We start from the raw sequence: 16,527 nt of genomic DNA, 5'->3' as shown, positions 1-16,527 counted from the left end.
AGGGTCTGGGGATCAAGCACAGGCCCTTATGCCTGAGTGGCAAGCACAGTAATAACTGATCTGTCTCCCCATTTCCATGATAGGATTTTTTTTATCCAAACTTGGCCTGAAGTCATTCCATGTGGAGGTAGCTTCCTGGCTCAAAGCCATCTGCTCCACATGCTCAGGTGTTACAATTCTAGAGCCTGAAGTGAAAATAGGGGTTTCCCTGTTTCTCTGTCCTGCAGGGGCTGAGGGAGTCAGCTGTTGTTGACTCAGCTCTGCTGGGTGCCATAAATGCTGGGAAGGTAGACATGGATCCAATATCCTTGCCCTGAACTTATTTTTTTCTTAAAATCATTGTTGGTTTTTGCTGTCTACAATTGCATCTGAGATAAGAAACACACTAATAAATATAATTAATCATGCTCATGTGTCCTAAGAGAACAGAACTTATGATTATATCTGCAATTTTTATAAAATATTCCTAAGAAAATTCATGTATATGAATAGCAAGCACAGAAAAGGAAAATAAAATGAACATAAATTGTATACTTAACCAGCATACATAATGTTTTCTATGCCATTAATAAGAAATAGATATATTTGTATAAAGAAAACATAAAATTTTACAAATGTTCATATCACACATAAATCACAAATTGAAGTGAATAGAAAGCTATTGTATTTTCAGGAGGATTATCATTGTTCAATTTTGTTACTTGGAAGTTATGAATTTTCTGATAACAGAAATATATACTTTTAGAGCTATATTTGTGTGTGTGTGTGTGTGTGTGTGTGAGTGTGAGTATGTATACGCCATATGCAGGCAGTTGCCCTTGGGAGGCTGAAAAGGGCGTTGGATCCCCTGGAGCTGGAGTTCCAGGCAGATATGAGTCTTCTTTGTGGGTGCTAGGGACCAAACTTGGGCATTTTTCAAGAGTGATAAGCATTCTTGCCACTTAGCTATCTTTCTAAGCCTTATTCCCCTTGCTTTGCATACAACATAAAATTTCAGTTAAATAAAATTTCATCTAAAAATAATCTACAAAATATTACAATTAAGAGTAACTGAATTTATAAATCCTACTGAAGTAGATAAAACATTGTTTATAAGACTCAGGCTTCATCAACTTTAAATTAAATGATAAATATACGCACACAGAAACTTAGAACGTTGTATGTGTATAACAGGACAAACATAAAAATTCAAAGAAAAACTATATATTTCATTTGCTAACTTTTGAAATAGTATCAAAAATCTTAGCAGAACATATCTGATAACATAGGAGCTAAAATCATACATAATGAACAAATGATATAGCATATTAAATGCATTTTTGATGGAGAACACATTAGATGGGGGAATGAGCATAAAAGGAGTCCCACACAGCTCCAAATAGGGTATAATAAGAAGTTCTTTACTAAAGGTGAAGTCACAGATCACAATGGGGAACAGGAATGGATTCCAACATCCAGGTGTGGTGAGCAGGGAGAGAGAACAAGTGGGCAGACCCACATATTTTTTGGTACTCAAGGCTACGCCCAACCCGGTCCAGCCTCTCAAAGGCCATTGACTTAAGGAAGTTTCCCGTAACATTATGACTAAATAAAACCTGAAAAAAAAGAAATGATGAACCCAAATTCACCAGAATCAAATTTCAGATATTACAGTGAACTTCTATACAAGTTAGAGAGCCGCTTGGAGCAGAAAATACACTTCTATTGAAGATTTACTTTACACACTATCAAATGTATTTTATGCACTTAGCATAAAATGTGATGTTTTTACTGGCAAATTTTGATATGAAAAGTTATAAAATTTAAACTTTAAAGCTACCAATGAAAAAATATGAATATATATTTCTAAATATATTTAGGTAAAAGTTATATTGAGAAATTTAAAATTTGATAGTATTGATATTAAAAGAGCATAAATTCTTTCTTTACTAAGAAAAATAGAAGTGCTCTTGACTAGTCAGTTTTACACGCTTGGAAGAGTAGGTCTGGTCAAATTTATGAACTGGAAACACACTGGATCTGTGCTCATGAAAACAAAGAAAGATAAGAGGCCAAGCATTCATCCTTAGAAAATGTCCTTGGATGCATTTGCTGACCTACAGGACATGCATGGATTATCTCACACACTAAGATATTGAAGAAGGTCTGCGTGGGTGGTACTGAGACATCTTTAATGCCATTTATTAAGTGCAGTAAACAAGGATTAGGAAACATTTCACACCATAATCTGCTATGTAAATATGAATGAAAGCTTATTTATAAATGAATACTTACTGGTATATAGATGTACTAATTTGCTTTCTATTGTGCCGAACACCATTAATAAAAGTAACTTGGGGCGGGGGAGAGGGTTTATTTCAGCTCTGAGTCCGTGAGGAAGAATAGTTAGAGGAGGAATTGAAGCAAAGGTTACAGAGGAGTGCTGCTCACGGGCTAGCTCTGCGTGACCTGCTCAGTGCTTTCTTATACCTCTTAGGACCACCTGCCCAGGGGTGGCAGCCCCACCTCCAGTGAACTGGGCCCTCTTTCATCAATCATTAATCAAGATGTGTGTTTTGCTTACTTGCCTACAGGCAAGTCTTACAGAGGTATCTTCTCAATTGATGGGAAGAAGTCCTTCTTCCCAAATGATTTGAATTTATGTCAGGTTGACAAAGCCCAGGCAGTGCAATGATGAAGAACTGTCTTGAATGCGTCATGTGGTCCTGTTTTCTTAGAGGCTTTTCCTGGGGGTTCAAAACGTGGGAAAGCACACAACATGTCACTAGTTTTCTTTTCCCAGCTTACTTGAATTTTTACAAATTTGTCCCTGAAATGCTATTAGAAAATATAGGCATGTGTGAAAATTTGAATGTAATTGGCCCCTATAAGCTCATAGGGAGTGGCACTACTAGGAAGTATGCCTTTGTTGGAGTAGGAATGGCATTATTGGAGGAAATGTGTCCCCGTGGGGGTGGGCTTTGAGGTCTCATGTCTGCCCAAGCCATGCCCAGTGCCTCAGTCCACTTCCTGTTGTTTTCTGATCAAGGTGTAGCCAGTACTATGTCTGGTGCCGTGTTCATGGCAATGGTGATAATGGACTACATCTCTGAACTGTAAACCAACCCCAATTACTTGTTTTCCTTAGAAGATTTGCTGTGGTCGTGGTGTCTCATCACAGCAATAGAAACCCTGACTAAGGCAGTGTGTAATCATCTTGACTAGAGTCAGTGATGATGACCTAAATAGATGCTGTGTCTCTCCACTTGGTTATCAGACTATTAAACAATGGTTCCCAAAGAACTGGAGTTTCCCCAGGAATCTCATGTTCTTGAGAAGGAAAACCCTGAAACCCATGCCAGCAAGAGAAGGAATTTGTCTTCAGTAAATATTGTTCTATGCATTTTTGACATGTCAGACCCAGGTCACATCTTGATCAGAGCCGCTTAGCAGTGTATACTTCTTGCCCTCTGTTTAAACCTAACCCATAAGATGGACCTGAAGGTAACTACACTTCTTTGTTTCTCTTCCCAGGGTGGCTCCACTGACTGAGTCTCCTTGCTCAACTTCTCACCATGACTTATTGCTTGTAGTTGGGCTACTGAGGATGGGAGGCTGAGCCTGGATAGGTTGTGCTGGCAAGACTGGACCCAGAGACTTGGAAAGGGGTTTATAGAATGATGGACATTTTTGCCTTCTTTTCAATTCCATCCATTCTCTAAGGGACTTAGTGAGTACTGAGGATTATTAGAAACACCTAAGCTTTCTTGGAATTATCTAGGTGGCCAAGAGCCAGGTTTTCGTGAGTTCCCTTTCTAACCTGTCGTGACACGAATCCCACACAGCCTCCACTTTGTGCATGAAAAGCATAGACTCAGAGATGGCAGCAGCATATGCCAAAGCCACCCACAAGTTAAGGGGAGGGGAATCGCAGCCCGAGTGCGCTAATCTCCTACTGTTCTTCTTCACACCCTCCTGGCTTCTGTTAGCCACAGGAGACACATGCGCATTGCCTTTGAACAATGCATTTCCGACCTTAGAAGCAGTCTACTTGCAACCATGATGGATGCTCAGCCTTGCTCAGTGAATAAAAGCGGAAGATGTTATACTGAACTGACACCACATCAATGAAAAACAGTAATCCGTCATTATCACATGCGTGGGCGTGTGCTATCTCTTCCTTAATGACTAGCAGTTGCTTAAGTGCCAGGAGACGAACTTGACATTTGATCCTGATTCAATTGGAAAGAGAAGCCCTTCTGTCGTGACTTAGGATGGCTCCGTGAAGGTTTGAAGCACCATTCCCCCCACCAAGTGGAAATGTGGGGATTATCAGAACAAAAGTAGGCAGCTTCCCTTTACTCCGGCACTCTGATGTTTCTCACTGACTCTTTTTGTGTGCGTTCTCACCACTTCTACCATGGGAGGGTCTTTGAAAGAGACAGTAACCCACCTCGGCCTATAGAAGGACTGAAAGCTCCTTCTTGGATGAAGGTGATACAGGGATGCTTTAACTTTAACCAGCAGCGTCATTCTATGGGCAGGGGGTCTGAAGTTGCTTTGATTATTTTTGAGACAGTTTCACTTGTTAGCCCAGGATAGCTTGGAATTTGTAGCTTGTCTTGTGTTCCTCCCGAGTCCTGGCCTTTTCAGTTTGAGCTAGCATGCCTTGCTCTACCGGTTTCTGTTATTCTTTCTCTCTTTTTAAAAATGATTTGTGTATTTTCTATGAATACAGTGTTCTTCCTACATGTAAGTCTGCAAGCTGGAAGATGATACCAGATCTCTTTATAGATGGCTGTGAGTCACCATGTGGTTGCTGAGAATTGAACTCGAACTCAGTTCTTCTGGAAGAGCAGCCAGTGCTCTTAACCTCTGAGCCATCTTTCCAGGCCCCTGTTATTCTTTCTCAAAAGAGCCTTATGAAAGGTGGGACAGAGAGCTTCAAGCCCCAGAGACCACTTCAAGCTTCGGGCTTCAGTACTATTGCAGTTCCAATATGCACACTGGAAAACTTGGCTGAGGACCATAGTGGGATGGAGGTTGAATATGTCTCTGGTGCTTTGTCACATCCAATCTCAGGTTCATCTCTTCACACAACCACGACTCATTTTCCAGTGCTCACAGGCCAAGGCACTTACTGCTAGAAGTAGGAAGGGTCAGGAATGGTTCTTAGAACCAGAAAGTTCCTTTTCAGTGAGCTCCCTCTTTTATTTTTCCTGCTTAAGACCCCCTAGTTCCTGCAGCTGCCAGAACATTCCAAGCACTCAGGACCTCAATATGTAGTATATGTAAATCATTTCTGCTTTCTTTTTTTCATCTTGGTCATCTGATAGCCTCTATCCTCAAGCCTCGCATGGAATGCCCTGAAACCAAATCTATAGAAAGGCTTCCTTCACTGGAGGACTTAGGTCCCCTATGACAGCTTCTTCGCTCTATTTTATCTTAAGTTAATTGGTTTACTCGACTCTGTGGCTTTGCCTTATGAGTCACAAGATACCACTTAATGGTAATCTATGTTATGTCCTTGGGATGCTTTAGTTCAGCTTCTCAATGGTGATTAACAAGGAAGGGGCCACTCTAGTCTACAATCCTTCTTAGCCAGCAGGAGTCCCACTTCTCCTTGAGTGTGCTACAAAACCCTTGAATGTACACCTGCCTATTGGACTGATGTCTGAGTTGCTCCAGCTTAACCCACCTTGAGGTGTTAGTCTTTACTAAGGATGTATTTGTCCAGTAGTGTGATTGTCAGAAAGCTGAGTTCTCTTTGTGGTGATAAAAGCCACATAAGAATCTTTCCATGCAAAGCATGCTCTTTCCAGCAGTTAGATTTTCTGAGCTGTTTCTCATTAGCCATTAAGTAAAGCTTGGGTTTTTATGGGAAAGCACGTGTCATTGTCACAAGGATGTTAATGATTTTTCCTTGTGTTGAGTTTGATGTGGACCACAGAGCCCTCCTTTTTGCTCTGAAAGCTTAAGGAAGCTTTCTAAATGTATGTGGTTTGTTCTAGCACATGCACATGTATGCATATACACACATGCCCATGTGTATACATAGATACAGAGGCACATACATAGATATACATGCATGCAGACACTCATGCAGGCACACACTTGCATGCATATGTACTTACACACATATAGATATACATGTTTATGCATACAGTCACATGTACATGTACACATACATTTTAATGTCAGCTTATTGTTATCAGTCACAAAGGCCTTGATAAACCTAGCCTGTTTCTTGACTGGTTCGAGTCTCAATTATTGTCATAGTTTCTCATCAAGTTCTCTTTGCTGGAGAAAGATCTCAAGTATCTCTCCCACTTCCTGGACAACAAGGAAGGAAATGAAGGTCAAGGTGTCTAGGGTTAATAACAGTTTCATTTAATGCTTCCTATATACACAACCAAGTGTCCTTCAGACTATCAGAGAAGCACATTTGCTGGGTTTCCAATGAAAAATGTCTCCCATTGGGTCAGCTATTTGAACACTTGGTCCCTAGTTGATGTTATTATTTGTGAAAGTTATGGAACCTCTAGGAGTTGGAGTCTTGCTGGAGGAATGATGTCACTGCTGGCGTTGGGGACTTTGAGGGTTTATTACCTCAGCCCACTTCCAGTTTGCTCTCTGTTTCCAACAGTGTTGATGACATTTGATCAGCCTGCTTCCTGCTCTGGCTTCCCGTTTCCATGGCTTTCTCTCCATTATGGGACCTCTATTTAGAACCCGAAGTCAAAATAAAACTTTGTCTTTGGTGCCTTTAAACAGAATGAATCCTGGGGGCTGGGGAGATGACTCTGGTGGTAAAGTACTTATGTAATAGTGAGAACTGGGCTGGATTCCCAGAGCGCAGGGGAAAACCAGGTAGAATGGTGGAGACAGGACCCTTGGACAAGCTGGTTAGATAGGACTCTGAGGACAGGAAGATGGCCTGCCTCAGTACATAATGTAAAGAGCATTAGGGAAAATATCAGCCTCAGGCTTTCATGAACATAAACATGTGCATGCAAACATACACTTGAGTAAGTTCCTACGCATACAAGGATATGCATACATACATACATGTATACCGCAGACACACACGTGCAATTGAAGTAAAAGCATGTTTTGCTAAGGTTGGGGATGGGTCGGTTTTATGGTCATCTCTTCATCTCCCAAATCCTCTTCCCTTTTTCCTTCTTGTCAGCTGACCTCTGCTATTCCGTGGTCCCCATCTTCCACTCTGCCATTGCTTGCTACAGAGGAAGAAGCCCAGCAGCTCTGCAGAGAGAATCTAATTAGGTAGATGGGAGTTGAGAGGCTGGAGTTTTTCTAGGACACCTGGCTCACCCTTCTGTGTAATGGAACTTGTCACTAGCCTTTTGCTGGAAGCTGAGCCGTCAGGATGTGGGTGTCGCTTCTCATCTGAATTAAATGCTGTCAACAGCATGACGTCTCAGGGAAATAGAAGCTGTTGGGTGCTCAGCAGAAGGACTTTTAGCTGAGCTTCTTTTCTACCTAGTTGAAGGGGCTCTGACTTTGCTGAGGAATGTCATCTTAGGAGAAGGAAGAACGTTCCTAAACTCAAAGTCATTAGATGGTTGAGCAGAAGGGGCGTCACTTCTGGCTACACTAAGACAGACATGTAAACAGATGGAAGGAGGATAGACTTTGGATCTTCAACTTGTGATTGGTAGCATTAAGTTTCAGGGTTACCCATGGCTAAGCAAGTGTTAACCAAGCTCATGAGTGCACTCATAAATACATACTGGAAGCCCACTGAATGGGCATTCTTATAGGGATGAGAATAAGGTACTTACCAAGATGCAAAGTCCCTGTTATCATGACACTTGCTTATCAAGGAAAAAAAAATAACCATTAGTAACTGCCTATTATGTGGTATTAATGCTTTGAAATGGTCATAGGATGATGGTTGATAGTGGAAACTTGTAGAATTAAATGCAAAGTCATGAATTGGACAAAATTAAATTAAAAACACAATGGACTGTGTCTTTCCTAAACTTCAAATATCAATAAGAACTAATAGTTTGATTTTGTATACATTAAAACTGAGTTAGTTTCTTAGGTCATAATAGCTAATTAGGTATGAAAGCACCTGTGGAATTCTAGAATGAGCCTCCAGCTCAGAGCTGGCACCAAAGTAATGATGTTGTTGTTGATAAAGGTGTATCTGTCATCACACTGCTGACCTCCTATGAAGGCTACATGAAGTGAATATTTTTTGTGTATACCCAACATTACATCCAGAGCTATAGTACAGGCAAGTAGCATGCAGGGAAATACCTGATGTTATCTTTGTTTTTCTCTAGGTTTTCATTTAGGCTGTGGAGTTCTGCCACTGGGAAATGGTAGGTCCTGGCGCTGCACCTGTGTGTTGCTTTAAGTTATTTGAAAGTTAAGTTTGACTTTAAATTTAAGTTATATGGAGGGAGACAAATAGAGAAAAGTGGTAATGAGGTTTCCTGTGGTCAGGAATGACATCTGGGCTTGGGCAAAGTCTGGAGAGGGAGTAACATGGAGGGGGCTGTTGGGAACAGAAAGAGGGCAAAGCAGATGGGGCAGCTTGTTTGCAAAAATTAATGAAGCTTTCACAAAAATTTTGGAAACAACCCAAGTGTCCATCAACAGGATAATGACCAAACAAATGATAGAACGTCTCCCATTGGAGTGGTATTCAGTGATGGAGAGAAAGGCCTACTGACACATAGGGCAGCATGCATGAATCCCAAATGCGTTGTATGAGTGAAAGAACCCAGAAACAGAAAAGTGCACAGTGCCTGATTCCATCTGTATGCTACTCAAAATGCAGGCACGGAAATGTTTGGGGCTGGAAGCAAGAGCAACGAACCACTGGTTAGTCACAGATAGGGATAACTGGAAAAGCCCATAAAGAAATTTTCTACACCAGACCTGTGACACACACCCAGACCAAGGAAGATGTAGGTAGGAAGGTCAGAAGTTCAGAGTTACCCTCAGCTATATAGAGAGTTCAAGGTCAACCTGTGATAATTGACTTTGTCCCAAAGGAAACAAAAAAGAAATAGAAATTAAAAAGCATTCTGGGATATTGAACTCTTCAAATCCTTAGTCTACATGGTGTATGTGTATGTGTGTGTGTGCAAGGGCACGTGTATGCTCATTTACACAATGCCTTTGAACTTTGTTCTTTAGTTTTCACATTTGACTATATGCAAATTACACTGCAATAAATTAAAAAGAGCTGTGGAAAGATTGAAGGGGATAGATGATTCAGGCTATCTGATAAGTCATGCGTAATATGTATTACAGATATTTCTCTGTTTTGTTGCTGTTTTAACTAAGAATCTACAAATGCTAAGTGTGTGATAACTTGTTTGTTTGAAACAGATTCTTGATGTGAGATTTCCCTCTGTGTACTGTGATTATCATTGATTAATAAGGAACTTCTTTGAGTCTATGGCAGGGCAGAACAGAACTAGGAGGGAAAAGCTAGGCTGAGTGTTGGGAGAAAGAGGGTGGAGTCAGGAGACACCATGTAACTCCACCACAGACAGATGCCGGTAGGAACTTTGCCAGGTAAGTCACAGCCACATGGTGATACATAGATTAGTGGAGATGGGTTAATTTAAGGTATGAGTTAGCTAGAAATATGCCTAAGTTATTGGCCAAACAGGATTGCAAATACTATGGTTAATGTGTGATTATTTTGGGGCTGAGCAGCTGGAAACAAACAAGCGGCCTCCTATAACACAGTCTCACTATGTAGCTCACAGTATAGTCCAGGTTGGCCTTGAACTCACAGAGGTCTACCTACTTCTGTCTCCCAAGTAGTGGTATTAAAGACCCAACTACTTGACTTATTTTTATATAACAGTGTACATACTGAAGACTTTCCTGTCAGAATGTGTAACTAAGTGATCCCCTTGTGATTTTACTGGTGAGAGGGCATCCGTCAGTGGAAGAATGTCTCTGCTCATTGACAGTTATTTTGCTTATACTTTTCCTATTACAAGCACAATTGCATAGCACACCCTTTGGGTGCACACATCTATTATTCTTAGGATAATGCTAAATCATAGATTTTCCTGATTAAAAATATAATATTACTCTGTGGTGGAATGAATATGAATTGTTCCCTCACCTCCCATGGGCTCCATTGTCCCTAGTTGGCGACAGTTTTTGGGAGTTTATGGAACTTTTAGGAAGCACAGCCTTGCTGAAGGAAAGGTCACTGAGGGGTGGGTCTTCAAGAGTTAGTAGCCTTCTCTCACTTCCAGTTCAGTCTTTCTACTTAATTCTTATGTTTGATAATGTAATCTCACAGTTCTCTGCTCCAGCTTCCTGTTCCCATCACCAGTTCTCCTTCTGGAACCAAAAACCAAAATGACCTCCTCCAGAAGTGACTTTTTGCTGTGGGACAACGGTTTTACCCTGTGAAGATTTGTTTCTTGTACTTGTTTAATAAAATGCTGATTGGCTAGTAGCCAGGCAGGATTCCCTGAACTCCACCTTAAGTTTGGCTGTGGGGCTCTGGTCTGTTTCCATCAGTTGCTGAATGAAGCCTCTCTCATGACAATTAGGATAGACAATGATCTATGAATATATCAAAATATTACCAAAATAAAACCCACAGAATCAACTAACCTGGGATCATAGGGGCTCACAGAGACTGATGTGACAACCATGGAACCTGTATGGGTCTGACCTAGGTCCTCTGTACATATGTATAGCTTTCTCTTCTTACAGGACTTCTAACAGTGGATCAGGGACTATCTCTGAACCTTTGGTCTGCTTTTGGGACCCTTTCCCTCCCACCGGGTCACCTCATCTAGTCTTAATATGAGTGGGGGTACCTAGTTGTACTGCAACTTGATATGCCATGTTTGGTTGATATCCATGGGAGGCCTGCCTTTTCCTAAGAGAAACAGAGGAGGAGTGAGTGGTAGGGGTGGGGAGATGGACAGAGGGACTGGAGGAGAGGAGGGAGGGAATTACAATCTGAATGTAATATATGAAAGAATAATAAAAAATTAAAAACTAAAAAAATATAGATTTACCTGAGGCTGGGGAGGTGCCAGTCAGTGAAGTGCTTGCCCTGCAACAGAAGGGGCTTGAACTCAATACCCAGATTCCACCTCAAATATACCAGACTTAGACTTGGTGGTGTTCAGTTTTAACCCCAGAACTATGAAGGTTGAGGGAGGCAGACCCCTGGGGACTGTAGCCTAAGTGGTGACTTCCAGGCCAGTGAGAGACTCTCAAAAGCAAGGTGAACAGTTCCTGAAAAATAACACCTGAGTTGTATTTTCTCTCTGTCTCTGTCCCTCTCTGTGTCTCTGTCTCTCACAGAGACAGATTGACAAAGGGAGAGAGACTTATCTACAACACTTAATAATCAACATTCATTACTGCTAGTTTGCAGCATTTGTTCCTTGCCCCTCTGCGTCCTGGGGACTTGGGACAAGCCAGGAGTTCCCTAAGGTTTCACAAGTAATTCTATTTCCACTTGTCATGGTCCCTTGAGTTTGGGGATCTGCTGAGTTCTGCTTTGCACTGTTCTGTTTCACTAACAATTCTTCTTGGTATTTTACATCAAGTATTGTTCTAAATATTGCCTCCTAGCCCCAGGCTTCCCAAAGAGAGTGAATCTAACTGCCTAGGAGGCTGCGCTCCCAGGGGGGCCCAGTCTGCCAATCACTCAGCAAGTAGCGATCTAGACTATTCTTCAGAGCTGGGATGCAGAGAACACAGCCTGCACTCCAAACACTCTATAGACTTCTGTCTTTCCTTCCAATATTCCAAGAAAGTTTTAAAAACCATTTAAACAAACTTTAAATGTTGAAAGGACAATATGTGGGTCATAGAACACTGAAGAAACAAAATGTTTATGAAAACATAAGCCATAAAACAAACACTCAGGTATAATTAGACATAGATACACACATGCTCACATATAATCTCTCTCTCTATATATATATATATCAATTTTATTTATTTAAAGATTTTATTTGCTATTATTTGTCTACAATAATAATAAGTGCTGTTATTTAGCCACAAGATGAGCTAGAAGGTAATCTAGAGAACTCAGCTTGCCTGCTTTCCTCTCTATCTAGAGAACTCAGCTTGCCTGCTTTCCTCTCTATTTCTATTTCGGATGTATGTGTGCCTCTGTTAGAAGGAGGCTGCTTGTTGGTTCCCAGCCATCTGGCTAGCTAAGACCCAAATAATCACACAAAAACTGTATTAATTAAATCACTGCTTGACCCATTAGCTCTAGCTTCTTATTGGCTAACTCTTACATATTGACTTAACCCATTTCTATTAATCTGTGTATCACCACGTGGCTGTGGCTTACCAGCTAAAGTTCCCAGCATCTGTCTCTGGCAGCTCCATGGCTTCTCTCTAATTCCACCTTTTTTTTCTCCCACCTAGCCTTCCCCATCTAGTTCTGTTTTTCACTGCCATAGGCTCAAAGCAGTTTTCTTTATTCATTAACCAATAAAAGCAACACATAGAGAGAAAGACCTCCCACACCCTGCCTCTGATTAGTTCACAGCCCAATTACTTCATCCTTATGGAGTGCTTACTGTCACTGTCTCCCCTGCCTCTTTGGCACTCTGCTACACATGTATCAGTCTTTACCATTAGTTACTTAGTAGTGATAGTATTTCTATTGTTAATGACTAAACACAGACTCCAGGGAACTATAGGTCAGTCACGTCCTGTATCCATCATTATCCCTCTGTTTCTGCTCCCTATCTCCTACATGCTCCTAAGAGTGGCCCATGGTGTAATTTTAACCTTTGCTCTTCTGCTCTGCCATTGTCAATGTGATCATCCCACTTTGATCTTCATTGAAGCTCCTCCATCCCCTTATCTCACAGTTTATAGAGCATGCAGAGGCATCTCTCTCCCCTCAGCTGTTCCTCTGGGTGACAGAGAGGCTGGATCACACAACATGGGAAGTTGACATAGACACTCTCAGCAGATGCTCTCCCCAGGAAGCCTTTCTAGACTAGGGGAAGCCAAGGCTTGGGGTTTCTGTTCCTCATTTCCCTCCTCTTCCTGCCTTCTTCCCTTTCTTCCTTTCTTTGGTGCTCTCTCCCTCCTCCTCCTCCATTTTCCTTTCCTCCTTCTTTACTTGTCTCATTCTCCTCTTCACTTATCCTCTTCCTCACCCTTCCAATGCTCACTTCCTTCTCCTTTACCTCTGCCTTCTCTGTGCCTGTTCTCCTCCTCCCCCTTTCTCTTCCTCTCCATCCTCCTCCTTCTCCTTCTTGTCTTCCTTCTCCTACCAGATTTACATTGTTAGATATCCTGAATGAAAAAGAGCTGACTGCTGCATGGAGAAGCCATTGCTGCTACTTTGGGTGGTAGATCAACATCAGTCTCTCCAAACTTCTCCTCTGACCCTCCCTCAGCTAACCTCCAGGGCTGTCTCCTATTGGCTGTCATCAGGGGAATTCACTGCATATTTGTGTTCATACACATGAAGACACATGTACATATCCATGTAACTTTAACTTGCATAAATGCAATAATTAATTGCATTTTGTTTCATGACACTTGCATTTTTAGTCTTCATAATGTGTGACTAAATCTATCATGGTGAACACTGAATTGCATTGGCAATTGGCCAGGTCTGAAACATGACAACAAAGCCAACCATTAAGGATTACACTCTCTATTAGGTTCTGCTTTACTTAGTATTATTAATTCAAGTAGGGGCTTGAGAGATGAGTGAACAGTTAAAGGACTTGTTTTTCTTGTAGAGGACCTAGGTTTAGTTCTCACCACCCACATGACAGCTCTCTGTAACTCCAGTTCCAGCAGGAACTGATGCCCTCTTGTGGCATCTGTGGGTACCACATATATGTGGTGTACATGCAGGCAAAGAGACAAACGACCCACACAAATAAAATAAAAATAAATATATCTTAAAAAAATAAAGTAAACTTGACTTACAAAAAAATCACTACGTGTTCTACACTAGAAAAATCACAACATAAGGTAATTCCAGAATTTCAAATGTCTAATTCTTATTAGCAAACATTTTCCAAACAAATAGAAACATTTAAAAAAAATAGGGATAGCAATTCTAGCATTATCCCACATATCCCTGGTGGGAAATAAACTGTGCTGCACCCACCTTGAATCCCCAGTGCTGTAATGATACTGTGTTTACAAGAGAGATGCCTTATTCTTAGATGTACACACTGAAGAACACTCAGGGAGAAGGATTTACCCTCAAGTGTTCGGGGGTGGGGGAGGACAAAGTTAAATAATGTAAAACCTGGTCAATTGCTGAATTCAGGTATATGTGAGTTATTTGAACCTTCTTTTTTTTTCTTTTTTTGTTTTTTTTTTTTAAGACAGGGTTTCTCAAGTTATTTGAATCTTAATTGCAACTTTTCCTTAAGTTTCAAATTTTACCCAAATAAAAAGGTTTTAAAGATAACAAAAATAAATTAAATATATGAAAGGGTATCTTAGAGTATCTCATGTCACAGGCAGGTGAGAAAGTATTTTACTTATTTTGTAGCATACACCCTTCCCCCCAGGTTACCAAATAAAGATCACATTCCTGGCTAGGTAGGCATCCCTCATACAGTGACCCACTGAAAGAAGGGAAAATAAATTTCCAAGCTGATTCAGGACGCTGGGAAGTTTCAAGAAAAACTTCTTAAACTGTTCAAGGATTTTTATTCACCCAAAAGCAACTTGAAAAGAAGCCATGGTTTGAAACTCTCTTAGGATAAGGTGGAGTCACATTTTCATATTTGATAACTCTTTATATTTTCCACTTCCGTAACTGATCCATCTCAGTGTCTCTGCTCTCAATGACTGACTGTTATTCCTCATTCGCTATGCACCATAAATTTATTCATCACTGACAGACGGAAAGGCAGCTATATTTATTTCATTTTTTTTTATTCTCAACTGCATCACAGCATCCTTTTTAAAATTCATCGTACCACCAGGAAATACAGAAAAGTACACATAGAGAGCTTGCTACTTGGTGTTAGGTGTAGCCCTGCACTGAGAAGCCCCCGCATCATTGTGGCCCCTTCCAAATATCCTTCCCACCTAACTCCCCCAACCCTGTGAGTGTTTTGGCATCAAACACCATATGTGACTTTTTCTATTTTAAATTTAAGTAGAATGAGCCATAGTATTCTCTATGTTTGAGGTACTGGGTTCAAAGTCATATTTGGTGTTTAACTGATACTTTTAAAATTTTCTTTTCCGGGCGGTATGTCACTCTTTGCACTTCCCCTGCTGGGCTGAGACTCAGTATGAAGAAATGGCTGGGTGCAAACTCACAGCGATTTCCTGCCTTAGCTTCACAGGTATGGTGACTACACACGTGAGCCACCAGGCCAAGCTATCTATCTGATCTTTCAACATTTAGCTGAGTTTATTTAAAATTTTTATGATGTATCATCTCCCATCTCTATTGTCCTTTAGAATGGTGGGTCCTGTGTGGCTACTAGATAGCTGCTATTCTGATATCTTGGGGCCTTAATGGTAGAAGGAGAGAACAAACTCCTGCAAATTTTAATTTGATCTCTACGAGCCTGCTGTGGCACACAGCTCTGCTCCCTCTCCCCACAAATAAATAAATACAGAAGTACAGAAATATTTGTAATTAGTCAATATGTGATACACATACAGGCATAGTCACATTACATGTGATATACATACAGATATAGTCACATTATATGTGACATACATACAGACATACACATATATGTGATATACATTCAAGCATAGCCACACATGTGATATATACATATACATACACATACAGGTACAGTCACACATGTGATATACATACAGGCATAGCCACATATGTGATATATAGTTATAGTCACACATGTGATATACATTCAGGCATTGTCACACATGTGATATACATACAGGCAGAGTCACATATATGTTGTATATACAGGCATAGTAACATGTGTGATATACATGTAGGCATAATCACATATGTGACAAACATTTAGACATAGTTATATATGTGATAAACATTTAGGCATAGATACATGTGATAAACATTTAGGCATAGTCACATATGTGATGTACATACAGGCATAGTCATATATGTGATATACACATAGGCATAGTCACATGTGTGATATACACATAGGCACAGTCACATTGTGGTATACATACAGGCATAGTCACATATGCATACAGGAATAGTCACACATGCGATTTATATACATGTGATGGAGGAAGGTCATTGGCTAATAAAGAAACTGTCTTGGTCCATTTTATAGGCCAGCCTTTAGGTGGGTGGAGTAAACAGAACAGAATGCTAGGAGGAAGAGGAAGTGAGCTCAGACTCGATAGCTCTCCTCTCTGGGGCAGACGTGATGAAGCTCCAACCCAGGATGGATGTAGGCTAGAATCTTCCCAGTAAGCACACCTTGGGGTGCTACAAACATTAATAGAAATGGGCCAGGCAGTGTTTAAAAGAATACAGTTTGTGTGTTGTTATTTCGGGTAAAGCTAGCCGGTGGCTGGGAGCCAGGCAGCAGGAATGCGGCCCGCAGC

General features: G+C 40.9%; 1 long non-coding RNA gene across 1 annotated transcript in view; it reads left to right on the top strand.

Moving 5' to 3' along the window:
- The window catches only part of LOC126499939 (uncharacterized), a 50,282-nt gene that overhangs the window by 22,943 nt on the left and 10,812 nt on the right, over nucleotides 1-16,527 (top strand). Inside the window, exon 2 of the long non-coding RNA XR_007591211.1 lies at nucleotides 8,295-8,333. This is a non-coding gene — a long non-coding RNA (uncharacterized lncRNA). The remainder of the gene's footprint in view (nucleotides 1-8,294; nucleotides 8,334-16,527) is intronic.

The sequence above is a fragment of the Alexandromys fortis genome, unplaced genomic scaffold (genome assembly GCF_014885135.2).
Source record: "Alexandromys fortis isolate MF-2015 unplaced genomic scaffold, M_Fortis_MF-2015_v1.1 scaffold_36, whole genome shotgun sequence".
In the NCBI taxonomy this organism is placed as follows: domain Eukaryota; kingdom Metazoa; phylum Chordata; class Mammalia; order Rodentia; family Cricetidae; genus Alexandromys; species Alexandromys fortis.
The sequence above is the reverse complement of the archived record's forward strand: the minus strand, read 5'-3'. Positions and strand labels throughout refer to the sequence as shown.